Source organism: Desmodus rotundus, chromosome 1, assembly GCF_022682495.2.
Source record: "Desmodus rotundus isolate HL8 chromosome 1, HLdesRot8A.1, whole genome shotgun sequence".
NCBI classification, from domain to species: Eukaryota; Metazoa; Chordata; class Mammalia; order Chiroptera; family Phyllostomidae; genus Desmodus; species Desmodus rotundus.
The window spans coordinates 131392319-131415037 of NC_071387.1; the positions used below are offsets into that span (position 1 = coordinate 131392319).

Here is a 22719-nt window from a genome sequence, read left to right on the forward strand (position 1 = left end):
ATGTCATGCTTTATTATTTTAAGATAGGTAAAAACGCAACTGCAATGCAGAAAATGATTTGGGCAGTGTATGGAGACGGTGCTGTGACTGACTGACTATGTCAAAAGTGGTTTGTTAAGTTTTGGGCGGCAGATCTCTCACTGGATGGTGCTCTGTGGTCAGGTAGACCAGTTGAAGTTGATAGTGATCAAATCGAGACATGAACTGAGAACAATCAATGTTATACCACTCGAGAACTGGCCTACCTACTTAAAATATCCAAATAAATAAAGTTATTAGTGAAAATTAAAACATGTCTTTTATTTTACTGACACAACCATACGGACTTTTTGGCCAATCCAGTACTTCTTTCCTACTAACAGAATCCTAAGTTTGTTCAAATTCACCTCCTCTCTCCCTCAGGCAATGATGGTCGCTCCTCTCACTAGTGGTTTACCAATTTAGAGATGGGCATGCGATCCCACTCTGATCAATGAAAATGAGAAGAGAGGTCTACTCAGATTCTTCTTAGGAATGTTTTCATATTCTTCAAAAAGAGACCTGGAAGGAGGTATTCATTTTCTGTGCTCTAGATATTGACATGCCTGCAAGTGACATCTGAACCACCATAGCCATCTTGCAAACAAAAAGAGACCCAATCTGAGGGTTAACTGGTTCCTGAGGACAACAGACACAGAGAGATGAGCAACCTGTATCCTTGATGATACCATTTGCCACTGAATCAATCAATCCTGCCATCTGCCCTACTTCCCACATAGATAATACACTTGCCTTACTGCTAATGTAAATTTGACTTGGGGTCTTGTGTTTTGTGCAGAAGGTCTCCTAGCAGGGCATTTCCATTCAGCAACATCACTTTTTTTTTTTCTTTTTGTCTCTGGAGTGGTGTAGGAATGGAACTAGGATTTCTGACTTTAGCTCAGTGAACTCCAACAATCCTCGATATGGGATGATACAGAATTTTAGTTGACAACAGTGGAATAGTTAACCAGAAAAGTCCAAGGAGAAAACATCCTAGAAATCGCAGCCAGAAGATGGTACTTTGGCATAGACAGCTGGTACCAAATGGTCTCTCTATCTTTAGCTTTCTCTATCTGTTTAAAAACTTCGACTTTCACCTCCTGCCTGCCTAGGACACCTGTTCCTCCCTTTCCCAATACCTAAGTGAAGTACACCATTCATTGGTCTTTTGTTCTAGAAGGCTACCAATTGTGAGGCCTTATCCTATTACAAGAATTTCAACAGAGACCGCATAGGACTAGCACAGATCCCAGGCACGGGGCAGATGTAAAGGAAGTAGAAGCAGCTTCACATTCCACTGGGACAAGAGGATTAAGGGGCAGAAGCACTGCAGAGGAGAGGTGCAATATTGTAATGTGTAGTCAGGAGGCAGACGTGCCTGAAAAAAAGGAGGGAAATCCCATGATCATCAGAGGACAATGCCTGTGTTTTCTTTTTTCAGCTATGTAGAATTATTTTAAAATTGAAAATATTAGGGACCAAAAAAGAAAATACCCATCTTACAAAAAAAAGCATAGATAATGACTGACTGTGGAAGGAAGGGATGGAATGGAATTACTATTTGGGGAACTGCTTGTGGGGGTTGGGAAAGAAGTAAAAGAAAGACTATCGAAATGTCTAATGGCTCATAATAGGCAAAAAAGGAGTATGGCTTGAAACTAAATTACCCATTCCAGTCTTATAAGCATTTTCCTACTGGAAAATTGTAAATTTAGCACATAATGGAGAGCAGGAAATGTAATGCACACAGATTTCAAATTTTGTATAGTATTTGAAAAACATTACTTAGAAAATGGGGTGAACATTATAACGGGAAAATTTTCTAAGAGACCATAATTAAAACAGGATATAAATGGTGCCTTAGCTCTTGAAAGGGTCACTATCAGAATACCACTTAGTGTCTTCATTACTAATCTTCAGCAAAAACGGAAATTCATTCAATGTGAGGCTGGTACCTAACTGTGAGATGTTGTCAGGGGTAGGGAAGTGGTAGAAGAGTGTCTGGAGAGGTTAGAAACAACACAGCTCAAGGAGGTAGATCATGAAAAGAAACCCGAAATGCCAAAAATAAATAAAATAACTGAAGGAGAGAAAACTAAAACTCACCAGAAATAATTCTAAAGGGAAAGAAAAAAGTGACAGCTATGGCCAATTGCTACAAGGCAATAAACCCAGCCTCACAAGAGATGTAAGCCATGGATAATTAGAACAACATAGTAAGAACTTACCAAGGAAAGGTACATCAATCTACATCACAGGTGGCAAACACAAGACTCACAGGCCAAATCCAGCCCTCCACCTTCTTTTATCCCGCCTGGCACCTTGTTTCTACCCGGCGGCAGTGCCGAGCTCTCACTTAACTGTTAAGGAGTAGTTACATTTATACAGTCCTAACATTACATTCGGCCCTTTGAAGGCAACTGTGAGGTTGATGTGGCCCCCAGTGAAAATGAGTTTGACACCCCTGAACTACATGCTCTGTTTTTAAAGAAATCAGGGTAGCCCTGCCCGTCTGTTTCCCATTCTGTGGGTACCTGTTTTGGTTTTTCTAGAAAGCTTCCTCTCCTTGGCTGTGATTAATATTTCTTGCTAGTAGAGACTTGTGATCTTGTTTCTTAATGATTAAAAAGTGCACAGGAGGTGGTAAGAACAATAGGAGGGCAAGGGGATGTCTGGCAAGCATGGTAAGGCTGGTAAAAACCGAGGTTATGTGAGGCTAATTACTTTTGTACTGCGTAAGGCTGTCAGAACACGTAATATTCCAGAGAGGAGAAGCCGCCTTATTGTCATCTTTTTCTTAGCATCAGAGAAATGCGTTGGAATGCTGTAAGAAAGTCCTTTGAAAATGTTCAAAACTGCACTTACTCCCTCAGGGATAACATTAATGGTAATACTGATTATGATAGAACTTTCCTGAAGTAGAGTTCTTACCAGAACAGAAGAAGAATGTGAAAGAAAGGAAAACATTTATTGGAGGGTGGGGCTAAATGAAGAAGAAAAATTGAAATTAGGGAAATGTATGTTAAGGATGAGAACTTTCCATGAGAATCTCTGTTTAACATACTCGCAAAGTCTACGAGGAAGATTTGGTATTTGGGACACTTAAAGCAAATGTGAGAAAATGCGAAAGCCATGCACCACAGGGGGAGCCCCCACTGGCTGCAGGGAAGGGGGTGAGCAATGTATTCGGATTCCACAGACATTTGCCACTAACCTTCACCTGAGCCTTCCTCATGTCCTCCCAGGCCCCAGCTCCTAGGTGAAAGCAGAAGCCCTGGATTTGCAGGAACAGGTGCTCCTGCCTTCCAAGATCCAGAAGAAACCAGTGTTTGAGTCCATGACCTAATCTAGGGTTGCTCATCTTCTTTGTTGCCTTCGACATCTATACAACTTGTAGAGGTAATCACTGAATTTTCTAATGATACTTTCTTGGTATGAGAAGAAAGCACCTATGTTAAGTAGACTTAGTCTCCCAGATGAGACAGAAAATAGGGGTCCTTGATCTCTTGTAGTCATTTAGAGCCTGCGGAGACCTACAAAAAAAGGCTATCCTAATGGCCCTGACCGCAGGCAGTGATGCTTAATTCAAGCGGATCCATAAACTTCACCTGGACACACAATCTGTACACGACCTCAGTAACCCAGCCCTGAGTAAGAACTGGTGCTTACCTAAGCCATCAGATTATGTCATAAAAATGACTATGTAGGGGGCACTTCCTGAACAAAAGGAGATTTATAAATGAAAAGCATTATGAAAGTTAGTCTCTGAAATAAAAATCTGCTGGAATTTTTATCTTTCAAAAAGCTTCATGTAATAGATGTCATTTCCCCATTATGCTGAGCTTTGGATATTAGCAGCCTCTAGGCTCCACACCATCTCGTTCCTTCCTCCAAGGCCCCCAACCCTCCCACAACCAAAGCTAGCTAGCACCTCCACTGGGTGGGGAAAGGTCAAGCCATCTGAGACTTCAAGAGATATGAGAGTGAGGATGTCCCATGTCTCAAAGCGGGGCCCACGGGTCAGCTGCCTCTTCAAGGCAGACAAGGGGTATGGGAATAAAAAAGGAACCAAGGGAGGAGGACTAGGCTAGGAGACAGTTGGAGATATTCTTGATGAAGATACAATAGGGAGGCAGTGAGAGAAGGAAGCAAGAGGGACTTTGAAGACGGAGGAGGCAGAGATAGATGATACTTATAAGAAGTGCAGAGATTGGTGCTAAAGTTGAAAGTCTGGCACTAGGATTCAGTTATTGCTACCATTCAAACTTTTGGTGAATATATTTGCCATATTCTTTGAAGGCCTTGCAAGTATTCACTTCAAATTCTGTAGTACACCTAGAACTGCTTCCTGAGAAGCTACAGGGTGAAAGGTGTGGTCCCGGCCCTCAAGGAGCTGTCCAGAGGAGGTAAGGGCTCTGCTGGCAGTATACAAGCAGGCCAAAGACGGAGATGGAAAACCTTCCCACAGATGCTAATACTTGAACTGCATTTTGAGTTCACTAAGCAGAGAAGAGCTACTACCCATGATAGATACTCTACTACTATTTCTTAATTAATTTAAGTTCATTCTGATTTGTAATGATTCTCTTGAAGACGGTTGAAGGACTGGGAGCTAGTTCTTATCACTAAAATTATCAATTAAGTAGATCTATTTATTTTGGTGTTTAGGAGTATAATCTGAAAAAATAACTTAATTTTGGATGAAGTGGGGAGTGCATTCATGATTTTTCTAATTACAAGGCATCTTTTTTTTAAATTTGGTTTTTGACAGAGAAGGGAAGAGGCAGGAGAGAGATAGAGCAAGAAAGATGGGGGTGGTGAGGAAGGATCAATTTGCATCCATTTATGCATTCATTGGTTGCTTCTTGTACGTGCGCTGATGGGAAAGCAAGCCTGCAACCTTTATATATCAGGATGACACTCTAACCAACTGAGCTACCTGGCCAGGGCCTATGAGGCATCTTCTTGTTCAACTAGTTTCAGAGTAAAATGTTTTAAAAGCTTTTGAAAAGATCATATTCTGCTCACTTAAAATATGTGTGTGTGTTTTAGCATAAAATATACTTGGCAGCTGCTAACATAATTGGATGGTTATGCCGTGCAAAAACTTGATTTCTTTTTAATCAAATTTTTAGAACCACACTGGGTTTCTTGCCAATGCTGCAATAGTGAGCAATAAATACATCATTAGATTAATGGTGTTCTAATGATGGATTGCTTAAAAGATAGTTCCAGCCAAGAAGAATAAGCCCAGAAGTCTCATTGTGTGAAGATTAATAAAATATTGTTCAAAACGTAGATACTGAGTTAATACAACAGGGAAGAACACAGCAAAATAGAAAGGTGCAGCCATGGGTTTATAATGTAGCATAGTGATATTGATCACGGATTTTCCTAAGTACTCTGGAGCAGCCACACTATTATATATGCCTCCGATTAGACCCAGAGATGATAAGGAAAAAGTTATAAAAAAAGAAACTAACCAGAGGAAGGCCTGCTGCTATAATAAATTATTTAATGCAAGCAGGGCAAGAGGGTTGTGAAGACAATATAAAACAGAATCAATGCCCCCAAGAATCCTCAAACCATCAGCACCTCTATAAATTTCTTACCATCCTGTCTGGCATTTTGCTGGAGGTATTTTTTTCCCACCACTCTCCCCATCCCATTCCACCCCTGACCCTTCACTTTTTGCCAACTCTTTTCTCAGTGCTTAACATTTCTTTTTCTTCTGTAACCCAGGATACTGTCTTCAGTAATTTCTCAGTTTGCACCAGAAGTGTGTCTTTAAGGTCACGGATGAGTGCATCTGTCACTTCATTCATCTGGAACTTAAATTTCCCACAGAAAATATAAGTTGGTAATATCTAACATGATACACTTATCAACATGACTTTAATATTACCCTTCTTTTCATTTTTTCTTACTATTGTTATAGTTAAATCCACAAAGTTAAAGCTAGTGTAAAACCTCTACGTCTCAATGCCTGTTCTATATCAGAAGATGTTACTGGGCACAAGAAACCAAAGTGAAGGTAAGAGTTTGAGGAGAATTTTTTAGGAGAATTGTGGTTAAAATTTTAATATCAGGAGCTGTTACAAGAGTAGACTGACTTGATGAGTGATTTTTTTATAAGTAGATTTTGCCATGGACAAAAACAAAACAAAACAAAACAAAACAAAAACAATAACAAAATAAAAAAAATCCAAAACCAAAACCAAGACCAGAATTGCAAAATTGTTGCTTAGAAGCTTGCAATGACCTATGACCCAGTTCCAAGAAAAGTAGCATTCTACCGTCATTTTTAACTAGGCACAAATTAGTCCCATTGTATAATCAGGGGCTGAGATTTTATCTTAGGCTTTTAAAATTTTCTAGGTCTTTCCAATCATACAGAAGCTGGGCAAGTGAAATATAAGCAACTCTATCCTGCCAGCCTAAAAACATCATTAGCAGCATGACTCAACAGGCAAATAGTACAGGTCTAAAACATTGGTCCAAAAAATTTCTACATATAGGCTTTACTGCCATTGTGTTCTATGACCTTTAGCAAATTATTTGCCATTGTGGGTCAAGGCTGGCTGGTTAAGGTCAGGGTCATTGAACCAATTATCGTATATGGTAGTTAGCTTCCTAAAGAAAACTGTTCTAAGGTCACATTCAATATAAAAAAAATTAAAGAAAGGTAAAAAAACAAACCCTGTAGATGGTATAAATGACTAAGAATAACTTTACCATCTTACCATGATGCTAAATAACAACAATTTAAAACACAAGGCCAACTTCTCAGTTATTGGTGTCATCTTTAAATGTGAAAGACAGGATCTAAATATTATTATACTTTTGTGGTTGCTGTTTGCTCCTCTGTAACAAAGTGGGGGAAAACAATCATCATACTCAAAGGATCGTTAAGATAAGCGACCTATAAACATGCCTGCCAAGTGCTCCTTAAAACAGAAATCGCTCTGTAAAAATCCCCGTAATGATGCAGTGGCCTGGAACAATCCAAGTTCAGTTTCCCAGCTCACCCACATCCTTTTGCCATCAGAGAAGTAAGTATTCTGGGTACTGCTGACCTCTGAGAAGTCATTTTGTTTTTTAGATATTTAGATGGTAGAAGGAGTGAAGGACGTAACTTCTCATAGATCCTTTCTCTTTTAAACCTTATCTAGGGGTCTTAAATTGATGATTATGCCAGTCTGAAATGGGAGAACAGAATTCAAACATCGGTATCAAACTATACATAAAAAAACAAATAGCCAAAAATTAATAAATCAAAATTCACACTAATTTGAAAAGAGAGATAGCAATCACTTCTGCTGAGTTGGTGAGAAAATCTATGTACCCAATTAATTGGACAGCTTGAACGAAATACTTTTAAGATGACTTTCTGAAAATAAGACTCTCTGGGCCTCTGGGTGGTTGGCTTGGGACACTCCTGACAGAGAGGCAAACCAGCTACAGCATCCCAAGAAGATCCTTGACCTCGGATAAGTTGGTACTAGCCCTGCTGAGGTTCTAGCCCCCCAAAGTGTCGAAGGTGGCCCGCGAGGAGTAGGATTCTTCTACCCTCCAAGGAGAAATGCCCAGCAATGTGAGTTGGGACTGGAAAAGTCACCCCAAAGCACCCCAGGGACCCACTAGACTTGGAGTAGAGAATAGAAGGACTACGACTGGGACAGGGTCTCAAATTACCTTGCTTCCCCAGACTTCCTTAGAATTGGGGCTAACCTGGAATAAGGATAACCTAGGCTTCCAAAACACTTGTGAACATAGGACAAAAGGTACCATTGTTGAGGACAGAGATCTAAAAGCATTACCCATAAATTTCACAAGGCCAGTAAATGCCACCTGGAAATTTTGGAAAAAATACTTGTTAAATCAACTTACAGACTATATTGTTCTTTCATATCAAGAATCACCTGGGGGTGCTTGTTAAAAATGCAGATTCCTAAGCCCCACCCCAGACTGGAATCCTGGAGACTGAAGTCCAGCCTGTGAAATGAATTTCTAAGGAACAACCCAGTTGACTCAGATGATCCATATCAAGGCAAGAGAATTATTATGACCATGTAATTTAAAGACACTCAGAGATTAGGGATTTGCATATTTTCCCCAAAATGTTTAAGTACCATAAAAACGAAAACAATACTTCTTCAGATGAGTTCTTAAGAATCATTGCAGTTTATTCCGCATCATATAATGAACACCATTATTAAAATACAATTACGAGCATAAAATTATTGGGAAATATCAACTGTGCTTCACAAAAACATTGGCTTTATTTTGTCACCAAAAATAATTATGCTATTAAAGGAATTTATAGATTTTTAAAGTATCAGTAATTTGGCTGCAGGAACTCAGTAAGCTGTTAAACCACTCCCATATCCTTTAACTCATCAGAATTTTTGTGATAAAGGTTTTTAATTATTTTTTAAACTATAAGTTGTGAACCCTTGCAACTAGTGATTAGGCTGGCTATGAATTTATATCCAAGTTATAAATTCCTAAAAATATGTTTCATCAGGATTACTAAGGTAGTCTTAACTCTAATAGATTAAATAGCCTCCTCTATAAAGCTCGGTGTACTTCTATTAAGGATTTTTTTTTTTTTGGTGCAAAACAATTCAGTTGTAATGCATTCTCTTACGAAGCAAAAGAACACATGAAATACACGCTACTGCAAAGCAGTAAAGCAGTGTTGCATGGTGATGTGACAAGCCCCACATTTCTTTTCTAGAGGGATTTTCTTCCTCCTATAAACTCCACGTCCCCAAATCATGGCCATCATATTTTCACAAATTGTAGTTTGCCATTTCTGAAGAGTCAAACACTCTTTTTCTTCCTCAACCAAATCACAAGTTCAGGCTGAATACTGAATAAAAATAGAACTTGAGATGCAGGCTCTGTTGCAGCATGTTGTTTCTACTAAGGGTTGTCCCTACCAATGCTCCGCGCTAGGGCTGCCACTGAAGTGTACGTGTTGTTTTAACAGATGGGGCAGCTGTAGAACAGGAACGTGGAATCTACACCGAGTGATACTGAACTGAATGCTCATAAAGTTCACGGACGTACAGTGACCCAGACAGACCGGGCACATCCAGACATGCTTACACACACTCATTAGTCACCCCACAGATCAGAGGGTCCATCTCTCCACCCAAGGGAAGTTCAAGGTTGTTTCCCTCTCCATATACTTCTCCTTCATTCACCTGTCAATTTTATACTGATGCACGTGTATGTAGACACACGCACAGCTACATATGCATATACGCCCATGGATAACTGTATAACTCAACGTTTTTATATATTTTCAAAGATCAAAATAGTCCCCAATTCTGGACCCGTCTCCAACTTCAGCTCTCATTCACATCAAATAAGAATTGTAAGAAAATATTGTACTCAATTTTATTTAGTCCACACAAATAAAAGACATGTATGTAACTGCCCTCAGAAAACCAGCTGCTTTTACTCCATATCATTAAGATTTTAAAACATCTATCCCAGACTGAATCACAAGCGAAGTGTCAGGTTTAACCTTAAATCCTGTTGTCAGTTCCTGTCACAACTTCATCACTTAAACACACAGGTGCTCAAGCAAACACCACTGACCAGCCTGGTGTTTCATTTCACGGTCTGGCCTTGCATTCTCTGCGGCCCCGGGCACTGGGGCAGACAGTAGCTCCCCCCTGGTTCTAACGAACTCTTCGGACACCTTGCTGGTGACGTGGACTCCAGTGCTAGTAGAAAGTAATGACTTTCCAAAGTTTAATATCTGTGCTGTCGTTTCCTTTCAATAACTGCAAAGGACTGAAGCCCCAACTACGGAACCTTGCTGGTCACTTTAGTTCTCTGACTGCTGCAGACCCAACCCGAACCCGACGATAGCTCGCTCGGGCTATAGATCAGACGCGGACGCTAGGTTATCGTAGCGCACTGCCTCCGGCGCTGGTTTATTTTTCAGGAACCCATCCGCAAGCCATCCAGGAACCTGGGCACGGAGGCTGCCCCCAGCGCGCGTGTCGCCGCCGCAGAGAGCCAGGGGACGCGTCCCTTGGCCCACCTAGTGATGGCAATCACAACACGCCAAGTTGGTGTGAACGCAGAGTCTCGTCCCGGGCCGAGTTGCGACGCTTTGAAACAAGAAGTTCGGGAGTAGGGACTCTGACAAGAAGTAAATTCTTCCCAGCCCTGACCTCCCCACAGCGGCCACCCTCGGACCGACGGACCGACTAGCGGCAGGACGCGTCCAGTCCCCCAGCTAGCCCAACACCTCCGAGAGGAGCCTCTCGCCTGCGCGCCGCCACTCACCCTCGTCGCGGAGTCCCGATCGCAAACCAACGCCTCGGCTGCGGGTCCTGAATCCCAAGTTGCCCCTAAACAGCGACTGTTCTCCTCAGTGGACCGGGGCACATTGGCTTAGGCAGGCACCGCAGAGGGAACGCGACCAGCCCAGCGGCCACCGGGTTCGTCAGCGGCCGGGAGCGCTCTGACAATTCATGAACCTGCTCAGCGAATGAGGCGGACAACCAGGCTGAGCAGACCAGGCTCCAGAGGGAGGCGGGGCCGGACGGTGGGAGGGGCGGGGCCAGCCCGGGTCGGCCCAGCGGGGCGGGGCGCCCTACCACGTGACTGGTGGACTCCGCAGCCAATCGTAGTGGCGCCAGGGCCGGTGGCTGCCGAGGGCGGTGCGGAGCTCCGGACTCCGCCCCGCCGCCACGGTCCAATAGCCGCAGCCCGGGGCTGAAGGGGAGGCGCAGCGGCCAAGTTGGTAGTGGTGAGAGGGGCTGCGGCTGTAGGTGAGGCTGCAGCGGGACCCGGGCGCCTCCAGAGAGAAGTGGCGGTTTCGGAAGGCTGAGAGAGGCCTGGAGCGGCTGCGAATCGTTGCGCTGTGCAGAGAGAAACCCGACTGCGGCGCGGGCTGAGACCCGATAGACAACGCCCACACTCGGCGCCGGCAGGAGGCGCGGAACTTTGGCGGCTTCAAAGCATAGCCAGCAGTCGGGGGAAACCCATACCCAAAGAGGGTGAGTCCCGTACCGGTTCACCCAGCCAGCCTTGAAGGCCTGGGCCCGGAAGTGGGAGCTCTGGGCTCCCTGGAAAACGTTCTGATTGCGGTCTGGTGGTTATCCCCGAAACAAAACTCTGACACCTCAAACCTCTAGGCAAGTTCATCACACGCCCCCTCCTCGCCCCTGCCCTCCACGCCGCGTGCAGCGGGGACCTTACTGGGCGCCCCGGGCACTTTCGTCGCTTGGGGCGAAAGGGAGGCTAGGGCACTCACGGCGCCGGAACCCGTAAGACCCTCCCTCCGGTCCGGCTGCCCTGCAGGGTGGCATCCTCAGCGGTGGCTCCTACTGCTGTCCCCCTGTGGGGCCAGAACTGTCCATCTTCGAAGTCAGGGACGCCGCAAAGCGTCACATCTATCCGACTCTGCATGTTCTCGCCCCCTTCCCCTTCGAAAGTCGCTGGACCTAGCTCAGAGACCTCCGTAGTGGCGGGCCTGGGGGCAGCCCGAGCTCGCTGGGTCCGATGCCGCTGAGTAGCCCCAGAAGAAGGCTTCGTGGGCTCGGCCCCTCTGGCTGGCAGGCCTAGTTTTTAGCCCTTACCTTGGGTGCAGCACACGTATGGAGATGTGGGTATAGCCAAAAAGCAAAGGGTTGGCTGTTGCTTTCCAGGTTGAGGCCTAGAATGTTAGCCCTGAACTATATATAAGCTGTGGATGAGTAGCGGCCTCTGTGTGCCCACAGCTGCACCTTCCATAAGTCGGTACGCAAACCGTGTTAGTAAAACGAAGGTGTGTATGCACGGCAGGAAAGGGGTCAAGCTTCCTGGTGCCCTGACACACACCTTCACCCAGATCGCAGAAGTGTCAAAGGTTTTAGTCTCTCAGTGTGGGTAACTAAGGTAGCATGTGTGAGGGAGTATGGACCTCACAGGTGTTTATTTAAATGGCTGCCTGGCCCCCATAAGGACTTGCGTCCAGCTCACATGTCATGTGCAGGTCCTGATGAAGGTCATTGGCAAGAAAAAAGGCAAATAGTATGTGGCTTAAACGGAGTGAAATGGTCCCTTCCAACAGGGAAGGATGCAGCTCTGAGGTGAGCTCTGGCCTGGATTGAGTTTCGAATTGTGTCTCCTCATCTCCCTCCCTGCCTCAATGGGGAAAGGTCCATAAATAAGGCAGGCTGTCAAAAGGGCAAGAAAATCAGAGTTTTAGTAGGTCCTGATAAATTGATTAGTGATGCAGAAATTGCATAAATTTGAACTCTCATCCAGTGAACCAAGTCACTAGTACAGGAAAGGCAGAATATTCAGTTCCAACATTTGCTTAGCTGCTGAGTGGCCTGGGAGAGTGGCCTTTGTCCACGAGGAATTAGATGTAGACCACAGGAATGGGATATACACCAGGTCTGTCTGGGTCAGTGTTGGGGATTAAAGGGAAAGATACATTTTCTTGGCTTGTCCCCTCTATTTCTGGATATAACTAGAGGAAGTTTGCCAACAGTGTTTATCATATAAACACCCTGTGAAGGTATTCTACAGATGCCAACAATGATTTTTAAGATCACCTTGGTAATAGGAGCCAAACACCGTCTGTTCAGTATATTTGCTGTAGTACTATATTTATGTTAGATGATGAAAATAGGAAATTTCTTTTTATGTAATAAGTTAGAACTAAACAAGTGACTTCTGTGTCTTGATCTCCAAGATTTTCCATTTGTTTGTTCCATAAAGACGTGACCGTGCATGGGCTCTTAGATGAGTAGGTGGTCTCATTTTCCCTTATAGAATGGATGGCATGAAAGAGACAGAGCACATCTAAACTATGTTTACATTTCCACACCATCTACTGTAGTAATTGGTATTTGACAAGAGCTTATCGCTCAGACACAGACTTAATTCCTTTGGTTGCTAGTTCCCCTAATAGTCTCTTGAGTTTGGGCCATTCCCCTATTCTACAAGGGAAAATGAGATCTGTTGCTTATCGAAGAGCTCATTATAGCCCTATCTGTGTGAAACAAAGAGAAAACCCATGGAAATCTGGATATGAAAGCACGTTTAGTTGCACCTATTTCCCCAAAGGAAAGTTCTTTCCCATAAAGGAATGTGGAATTTTGTGGAATGACTTGGGAATGAGAGGACTGAGGTGGAGACCTTGGAAGCAGGGCTGGTCCCTTTGTATATGGTTAACAACTTTGCCTGCAGGCCCTGTCACACTTCTCTGACACAGAAACAAAATTTTGAAACCAAATTTCACTAGGTTGTGACTGATAGGAGCCCTGGGTTCTAATTTGACAGTAGCCATGGTGAGTGTTTCTGGAAGTCACTTAACCACTCTGTGTACCCTTGCTTCCTTGGCCATAAAACGGCAGAATAGGTCCACTGTGTTTATCTGCTTAAGACGAACACCATGACAATAGTTACTTCAAATTCATGGCATCTATGCGAGTCCTGACTGCTGAAAAGGAGAATAAAATGATGTTGAAATGGGAAAATAATGTGATATGAACAATTCCTCTTTATGCTTGCAATTTCTATTTATTTTAATCTCACCGGATTATTGTCCTTTCATTCTATAAATGGAAATGAGGAAAAGGGGCTCTCACAATCCTTATTCTTTAATTACCAAATGTTTTGGAAGCTTTACTTAAGTGAATACTATTTTTCTACTTTCCCATTTCCACCACCTCTCTCAACGTACTATATCCACTTTGAAAATTATTCAGAATTTGAACAGGTTGAGCTAAAGACCTTAGCAAAGAAATGCAATCAGAAGCAGCAGATTCTATTACTAGCTATGCTTTGGGTTTAGTCTGAGACCTTGGATAAGCCACTAACTTTCCCTTACCTTAGTTTCCCATCTATGAAACTGCAGTGATACTTCTGATTATTAACTTCAAAGACATGGGAAAGATAGCTCATGGTAAGGTACTTTGAAATACTAATTGCTGTATAAATCACACAATGCCATGTAGGTGGGTTTTTTTTTTCTTTGCAAATTAAAGCATGGTGTTAGTTTGTATACCACAACTAGAAGATTACTTGTACTATATCTGTAACCAGGGTAATACCACTCACACAAAAATGACATCTCGTTGCATTTAGATGACAATGTAACTGCCCCATATGAGAGTTATATTGCACAGGTTGAACTAAATAAAAACGTGATAACAAAAATGGATGGGAAAGGGAAGCTTCTATTCCACAAAAATGTGGGATTTTTCTCACACATGGCCCAGAAGAAAAACTATTGTACATTGAGCTTCTTGAACGTGGATGCCACTATGGGAGGACAAGTCTGATGAAAGACTAGAATGATCTTGGAAAAATGGCCTGATATAAAAGTAGACAAATTAGAAATCCACCATAAGAAATAAAAAAATACTCTTAATTCACAACAAAATGAGTAACACTGAAGATTTAGCCATTTAGGAAGGGAAGATCAAGTACTCAGGGAGGAAAATTGACTCTCAACCTAAGTGAAAAATAAGAAGAGTAGGGTGTTCTAAGAAGTAGGACAAATAATATGGGCTTTAGAAATATTATAGACTGAGGGTGGGACTTTCTTTCCAATGTTTTCTAACTTTGAGACCTTGGATAAGTGGCTTGGCTTGTCCTAGCCAAATGGGGTGGGAAAAATAGCGATCAGGTTTTTCTCCTTGGCTTGTTAGGAATCTTGAGCAAGAAGCTGTATGTAACTCTAGCACAGGGCCGGGCTCATTGTTGGCCTTCCACTGAAAATAATAACCCCTCTCAGTTATTGAGCACTTGCTGTGTGCTGTGCATTCTTCTAAACCTTTTCATCTAATGACTCACATGGTCGTCAGGACCGCCCTATGATATTGCTGTTATCTCTTCTTCCTCAGAGTTTCCGTCATGTGTTGGGTGGGCCAAAATGTCCATTTAATTTTTTCTGTAAAATAAAAGAGACATTTTTCACTTTCACCAGTAACTCTATTGATTTGGATATTTTGAGTATGTCGGCTAGCTCTCGCTATCTAGTGGGTAGAGGCCAGGGGTGCTGCTAAACACTTTCCAATGCATAAGACAAATTCTTTCCACAGCAAAGAATCATCTGGCCAAAATGTCAGTAGTATCAAGAAACTTCACAAACCAATTTTGACACATTTGATCAGTCACAGCACCTTCTTCATATACTACACAAATCTTTTTTGTGTGTTTCAGTTGCATTTTTACCTTTCTTGAAATAATAAAGCATAATATGCTGAAAATGTTGTGTATTTTCTTCAATCTTCAATATTAAAATGACTATACAAAAATTCACCAATTTGATAAGTTTTTTTAAATGCACACTAATATGACAGCTGTCACAATATAATGTTTAACAAAATTGTTTCGAATGAAGTTAAAGATAAGTGAGCAGTACTAGAGCCATCAGATGGAAATAAGGACTATTCTATTGGTTCTGGAGATGTTCGAAGAACATTTATATTTTTACAGGCAATTTCTCTTGAACATATTAGAAAAGAAAATAACATTTTAAACTAGCATTGCCTTGCTTTCATGTGGGAGGGGCTAACGTAAGCTTTCCTGACACCTAGGAAATCAGGCGGCAGTGAGCACTTGGTAGCACACACATTACAACAAAGCAAATGAGGGATTCAGAGTTTGGGATAAAAAGGGACACAGAAAACAGGCAGTGCTTCAAAACGCAAGCCACATTCCAATTCTCCGATTGTAAGCTCCTAGAAAATTTGGGCTTCTAAACAGTGGGCTCATCATCTGGACGTGGGGTTTAATGGAAGTTCCCTTGAGGCAGCAATATGGGAATGATAATTGGCCAACCAAAGAAGGGAAAAAAAGGATTATCCCTTAGATATGAATTGTATCATTAGTTATTATGAATAGTCCAAATTATGACAGATTCATGTGTAAGTATGCCAGGGAAAAGTAACTGTGAGCTTTTATACACATAATCATTTATTACCCAAGAGAATTTAGGTGCTAGTGTGGATGGTATTACATCTGTGAAATTCTGAAACCCACAAAGGATTACAAGATATAAAGCCAAATAAAACATAATACAGGGGGAAATGATCTTGATTATGTAACATTTATATATAGCATTTCATTTTACATTTTTCAAATTGCTTTTCAGTCATTGGTTTATCCTTCACAGCACACCTGGGGAGTACATCCGTGCTGTTATCCCCTGTTCACTGCTGAGTCAACAGAGACTGAAAGAGGCAAAGTGTTTTGTCCAAGAGCATAACAGGGGCAGGGTGAGAAATTGTGCATTCATTCAATCAGGAGTCTATTCAGCACCTACTGTCTGCAAGGTACCACGTTTTGTGGTGCACAGACGTGGGTGCTGTATACGTGGCCTCTGCTTTGCAGGAGCTTGCAGTGTGTTGAGGCAATGAGTGGTTTGTGGGTTATATCTTCAGGAGTGTTCTAGACAGCAAGGGCCAGGGTTTAGAGGAGGACAAGGTGAGTCCCCTAAGATTCCCAGAGACAGATTTGAGGCCCCTGAGAGATGGGTAGAATTTTGGCAAATGGAAGCTGAAGGTGGTGGGAATAGCACAGACAGACACAGGAAAGTGGGCAAATTCAAGATGTATTGGAGGAAGTTTGACTCTACAGCAGGTCAGTTGTGGGAAAAAGGACTGGACAGTGGAAAGGAGCAGATTTTTCCAAGACCCTGAATGCCCATCTAAATACACAAATTTTAACCTGAGAGCAATGGGGACTGGACTCATCTCTAATTTCTCCCATTTGCTCAATATTCTAACATGTACCAAGGGCTATGCTTAATCTCTAGGTGTTTTCCCATACATTTGTTTTCTAACACTCATAGCATTCAAATGAGATACATATTATTATCCCTCCCTAAATGGATGAAAAAGCTAAGGCATTTAGAGATCCAGACTTGCCCACAATCGTGTAGGTAATAGCTGATAGATGTGGAATTCGAAGGAGCACACTTCACTTCTCATGGACACTTATGGGACGAATGAGTGCACAGTCTGGACAGTGTATTAAGAATGCCTGTCTAGTAAATGCTTCTCACCCTAGCTCAATGCCTTTCCAAAAATAAAAGGTAAATCAGAGAAATAAAATTAATTCTTAATGTGGAAGTTATGTCTAAAGTTGTCAGCTCCAGGTCAAAAAGAAAGATGAAGGGTATCTTCTCCTGTTTCCTCTACCCGAGAATTAATAATAAATGTCTTCATTTTGGTAACTTTAGTTTTGTGAGCATTAAAAAATTTTATTTTTAGTTATCATTGGCACTCAGTATTATATTAGTTTTAAATATACAACATAATGATTAGACATTTATATAACTTATGAAGTGATTTCCCCGATAAGTCTAGTACCCATCTGATACCATACACAGTTACTACAATATTATTAACTATATTCCCTATGCTGTACTTACATCCCCATGACTGTTTTTATAACTGGCAATTTGTATATCTAATCTCTTCCCCTTTTTTACCCTTCCCCTCCCATCTGGCAACCATCAGTTTGTTCTCTGTATCTATGAGTTTGTTTCTATTTTGTTTCTTTATTTTGTTTTTTAGAGCCCACATATAAGTGCAATCATATGGTATTTGTCTTTCTTTGTTTGACTTATTTCACTTAGCATAATGTCCTCTAGGTCTATCCATGATATTGCAAATGGCAAGATTTCATCCTTTTTATGGCTCAGTAATATTCCATTGTATACATGTACCACAACTTCTTTATCCATTTGTCTATTGCTAGACACATAGGTTGCTTTCATATATTGGCTATTATAAATAATGTTTCAATGAACATAGTGGTACATGTCTTTTCAAATTAGTGTTTTGAACTTCTTTGGGTAAATGCCCAAATGTGGGATTGCTGAATCATATGGTAGTTTTATTTTTAATTTTTTGAGAAACCTCCATATTGTTTTCCATAGTGGCTGCACTAATTTGCAATCCCTCTAACAGTGCACAAAGGTTCCCTCTTCTCCACATATTCAGCAGCACTGTTGTTTGTTGATGTATTGATGATGGCCATTCTGACAGGTGTGAGGTGATATCTCATTGTGGTTTTAATTTGCATTTTCCTGATGATTAGTAATGTTGAGCATCTTTTTATATGTCTATTCACTATCTGTATGTCCTCTTTGAAGAAATGTTTGTTCAAGTCCTCTGTCCATTTTTAAATGGGATTGTTTGTTTTTTTGGTGTTAAATTGTACGCATTCCCTACATGTTTTGGATATTAACTCCTTATCAGATGTATCATTGACGAATGTCTTTGTTCATTCAGGAGGTTGTCTTTTCATTTTGTTGATAGTTTTCTTCACTATGCAAAAAATCTTTAGTTCGATATGGTGCCATGTGTTTATTTTTTCTTTTGTTTTCCTTGCCTGAGGAGATATCCAAAATAAAAATATTCCAGTTTCATTATTTTGCATATGTCTGTCCAGTTTTCCTAGCACCATTTATTAAAGAGACCATCTTTACCCCATTGTATATTCTTGTCTCCTTTGTTATAGATTGATTGACCATATTGATGTGGATTTATTTCTGGGCCTTCTATTCTGTTCCATTGATCTATGTGTCTGTTTTTATGCAAGTACCATGCTGTTTGATTACTATAGCCTTGTAGTATAGCTTGGTATCAGGAAGTGTGATATCTCCCACTTTGTTCTTCTTTCTCAAGATTGCTGTGTATATTTGGGGTCTTTTGTGGTTCCATATAAATTTTAGGATTATTTATTTTAGTTCTGTAAAAAATGCCATTGGTATTTTGATAGGAATTGCATTGAATCTGTAGATTGCTTTGGGATGTATGGAAGTTTTAACATCGTGAGCATTTTTAATACACTCCGATCTTAGAGTAGTTTTTCCACTAAACCAGAGTCTCTCTCTGGAGTTGGTCAGTTCAGTTCCTAATCCGTTCCCCTTGTGATGAAACCCAACCTATTTATCAAGTGACCTATGAAGTCTCCAACTCAGTTTGAATTTTTCCCATCAAGAAATAACATTTTATTTTCCCCCATTGTCCCCTCTCCCTTACCCTGATGATAACCCTCCATGTGATCTCCATTTCTGTGATTCTGTTCCTGTTCTAGTTGTTTGCCTTTGTTTTTGTTTTTTTAGAGTCAGTTGTTGATAGTTGTGTTTGTTGTTATTTTCCTGTTCATAGTTTTGATCATCTTCTTTTTCTTAGATAAGTCTTTAACATTTCATATAATAAGGGCTTGGTGATGATGAACTCCTTTAACCTGACCTCATCTGGGGAGCACTTTATCTGCCCTTCCATTCTAAATGACAGCTTTGCTGGATAGAGTAATCTTGGATGTAAGTCCTTGCCTTTCATGACTTTGAATACTTCTTTCCAGTCCCTTCTTGCCTTAAGGTTTCTTTTGAGAAATCAGCTGATAGTACAGGAAATTTGAAGCATAAATGGTAGGTACAAAATAGACAGGGGGAGGTTAAGAATAGTGTAGGAAGTGGAGAAGCCAAAGAACTTATATGTACAACCCATGGACATGAACTAAGGTAGGGGAATGATGGTGGGAGGGGGGTTCAGGGTGAAGGGGAATAAAGGGGAGAAAAATATAAGGCATCTGTAATAGCATAATCAGTAAATTATATTTTTTAAAAGGAAATAACTTTTTCTCCACAAATACTACTACTAATTAGCATTTTTACTGCTTAATCATCAGGACTAAAATACAAGTGAAAGAAGTATTATTTTTAACCCAAAATATTTAGGAAGGAAACATAACGTTATTTAAAATGTATTCAAGAAAGAATAAAGAGATGCTCTAAAGAGGTGGATGGGTACTTAGGTAATATAAAAATTAAAATAGGGAAAGGTTTAACATCTGTTAAACAGGGTGCTTCTCATTGATCTGGTTTTGTAGAAAGTTTTCTGTTTGTTTGTTTTGGTTTCTTTTTTTTATGCCAGTCAGAGAAATCTTCCTCTTGAGCAAATATTCACCACAAAAAACAGGCCAGTGTTGACCTTCTATAAGAAGACAAATGGGAAACTACAAAAGGGCGGCATTTCAAAATCCTAAATCCAATACACAGCATTCTTGTCTCTAAACCCTCTAGTGCCTTGTTTGACTTTACCCAGATTGTATTTTATGTCCCAAGTCATAAAGATTCAAGAGTAAATGGTTATATGTTTCTTCATGGGATGGGCTTTCTTTCTCTCTCTTTCCTTCTTCCTCCCTCTCTCCCTCCCTCCCTTCCTTCCTTATTTGAAAGAGAGAAAGTAAACATATAAGGATGATTACATTTCATCTAAGGTTTTAAGATCCCCTGTGAAAGATATGTAAAACAAGCACTTGATGAGAAAATTGTACCTGATTTCTCCTCTCCCTTAAAATGCCATGCGATTTGAAGGAGAGCAGTGGGCTGGGATGTGGTGGCTGTGCTTCACTAAGGAAAGCAATAAAACTAATTTATGATGTCTTGGCTTCTAGATCTGCAAAACAGAGATGCGTACCTTGAGATATGAAGAAAACAGGACTTTGAAAGACTCAAAGGAAATCATACAACTTACAGCAACAATTTGCATCTCTTTACAGAAGAAAAATACACAATGCATACTTCTGGGGATCTTCCGTATTGAGGGAAGAAAGTGTTTGGGATACCTAAGTGAATCCCATTGAAGGCATGTATTAGCATTAATTTCTCCTTACTATTGAAATGAAACCAACATGGCTCTCTCTCCCTTTAAGATGTTCCGCAAAAATGCTTAGACTCTCAAGGATTATTGAGGTAGAAACATGCTGAGAGTAACCTTATTTAAGAAACAATAACTATGCATAATAGATAACCTTCCCAACCAATGAGGCTCCCTGAACTGAGGATCTTTACAGAGGAGCTTCTGAATTCTGATAGAGGTCTAATGAGATATTGGGGGTAGACAAATGTGCAAAAAGTTAAATGACATTTCAATTTGGTTTCTGCTGAAGGCCTGTCTAGGAGTCCCCAGGGAATCAGCATGTAACTGACCAAACCTTGGGAGTCCCTGTGGGGAGGTTGTTGGTCTTGACCTAACTCAAGGACTTAAGATCATTGAGTTATAGCAATCCTGTAAGCACCTTGAGGAATTTTTGGTAGCCTCCACAATAAGCACTAGAGCAGGGGTGTCTGACTTTTTGGTGTCTCTGGGCCACACAGGAAGAATAGTTGTCTTGGGCCACACATTAAATACACAAACACTAACAAAAACTGATGAGCAAAAAAAAGGTCCATGCATAATTTTCGTGGTATCAGCCACCACAGAAAAGCAAAAAAGTCCTCACATAATAACTCTAATTATGCAGTGGCCCTTTCAATAATCTTTTAAGATTGTCGTGCAAATCCCAAGTTTGTGATCACTAATATAGAAAATGTACATATCTAAGTAATAAAACAGTATAAAACTTAGTGATTAAACTAAGTAATGTTTCAAGTAAATTTATGATTTTGTGTTGGGCCTCATTCATAGCCATCCTGGGCTGCAGGTTTAACACCCCTGCACTAGAGTGTTATTTACAGATGTAAGTAGTCAATAACTTTATTTAATAGCATTTAATTGTTAGCAGGTCCTGAGCTTAACCAAAGCAGACAACTGCCCTTGGGAATAAAACCCAAACCCTCTAAAGCCCAAAGGGGAAAGAGCATGGTCAAGGTCAAGTTGTCTCAGAAAGGTCATGATTGATTGGGATTCATGGCTCAGATCAGCTATGGTGGGTATGAAGGTACTAATTCTCATTCAGAGTCACAGAAACCATTCACTTGTAAATAAACTTGAATATGTGATTGGACCTGGCCCTTGAAATTTTGTGGTCCTTTCAAAGCAAAATGGGAAGGAGGAAAAACCACGTCTGTTTCCAAGAAGCTGAAAATATAGTGCAAATGAGCCCCTAATTGTGAGTCATCGCCCATACAAAACTTGTCTCTTATTCCAAGGTTGGAGACTCTTCAAGTGCCTTTCCATTCTCATTCATGCCCAACTTGAGGTAGATCTCAAGGTCTCATTAGGACCACATATTCTTTCAGTCACATTGGGCAGAATAGAAGAGGTTAGTATAGCCATGTAAATGCTGTCAGCAAACTAGGAAACAACTTCAGGTTTAACATCAACAGTGAGTCTGTAGCATCACCTGAAAGACTTGTGTGAACACGCACAAGTGTTTTATAAGAATATTTTTCAGCAGAGTGTATTTACAGATATATTGTCTAATTGCACTATGAATGATAAATGAGGTTAAACTAGACTTGAGGGCTGTTTTATATATTTATTTGATGCCATCCATTAGCTCTGTTTTCTTTGTGACTGCAGATTATGTCTGTTTATTAGTCTTGGAGCAAGCAGGAATTGCCATACTTTTGAGCTGGAAAAGGATCTTTCTGATGACAATGAAGGCTGTGGGAAGGCTTGTTTAAGAGTTTGTTTGGTATTTGTTTCATCTTAAAAGGCTGTGACTAGGACTTCATACCTGTCTAATAAGAATGCATGTAAATTTTTTTACATGTGTTTGCTGAATGCCTCACAGTCCACAGTCCTCCAATAATCTTAACAACACCCCTTGAAGGTGGGTTAGTATTACTGCCTACATTTTACATTTGAGGAAATTTGAGACACAAAGGGATTATGTGGTTTGTACACCCAGCATGCAAGCCTGGATAATAAAAGATGACTGCAAAGCTTTTTCCAAGTAAAAAGTGCCTTATAAATGTTAGGTAGC

The 22719-nt window shown here is 41.0% G+C and overlaps 1 protein-coding gene across 1 annotated transcript in view; it reads right to left on the reverse strand.

Moving 5' to 3' along the window:
• MARCHF3 (membrane associated ring-CH-type finger 3) overlaps positions 1-10549 on the reverse strand; it is a 141132-nt gene extending 130583 nt beyond the window's left edge. Inside the window, exon 1 of the mRNA XM_024571390.4 lies at positions 10333-10549. The gene's annotated coding sequence lies outside the window, so the exon portion shown is untranslated. The remainder of the gene's footprint in view (positions 1-10332) is intronic.
• Positions 10550-22719: the final 12170 nt, after the last annotated feature.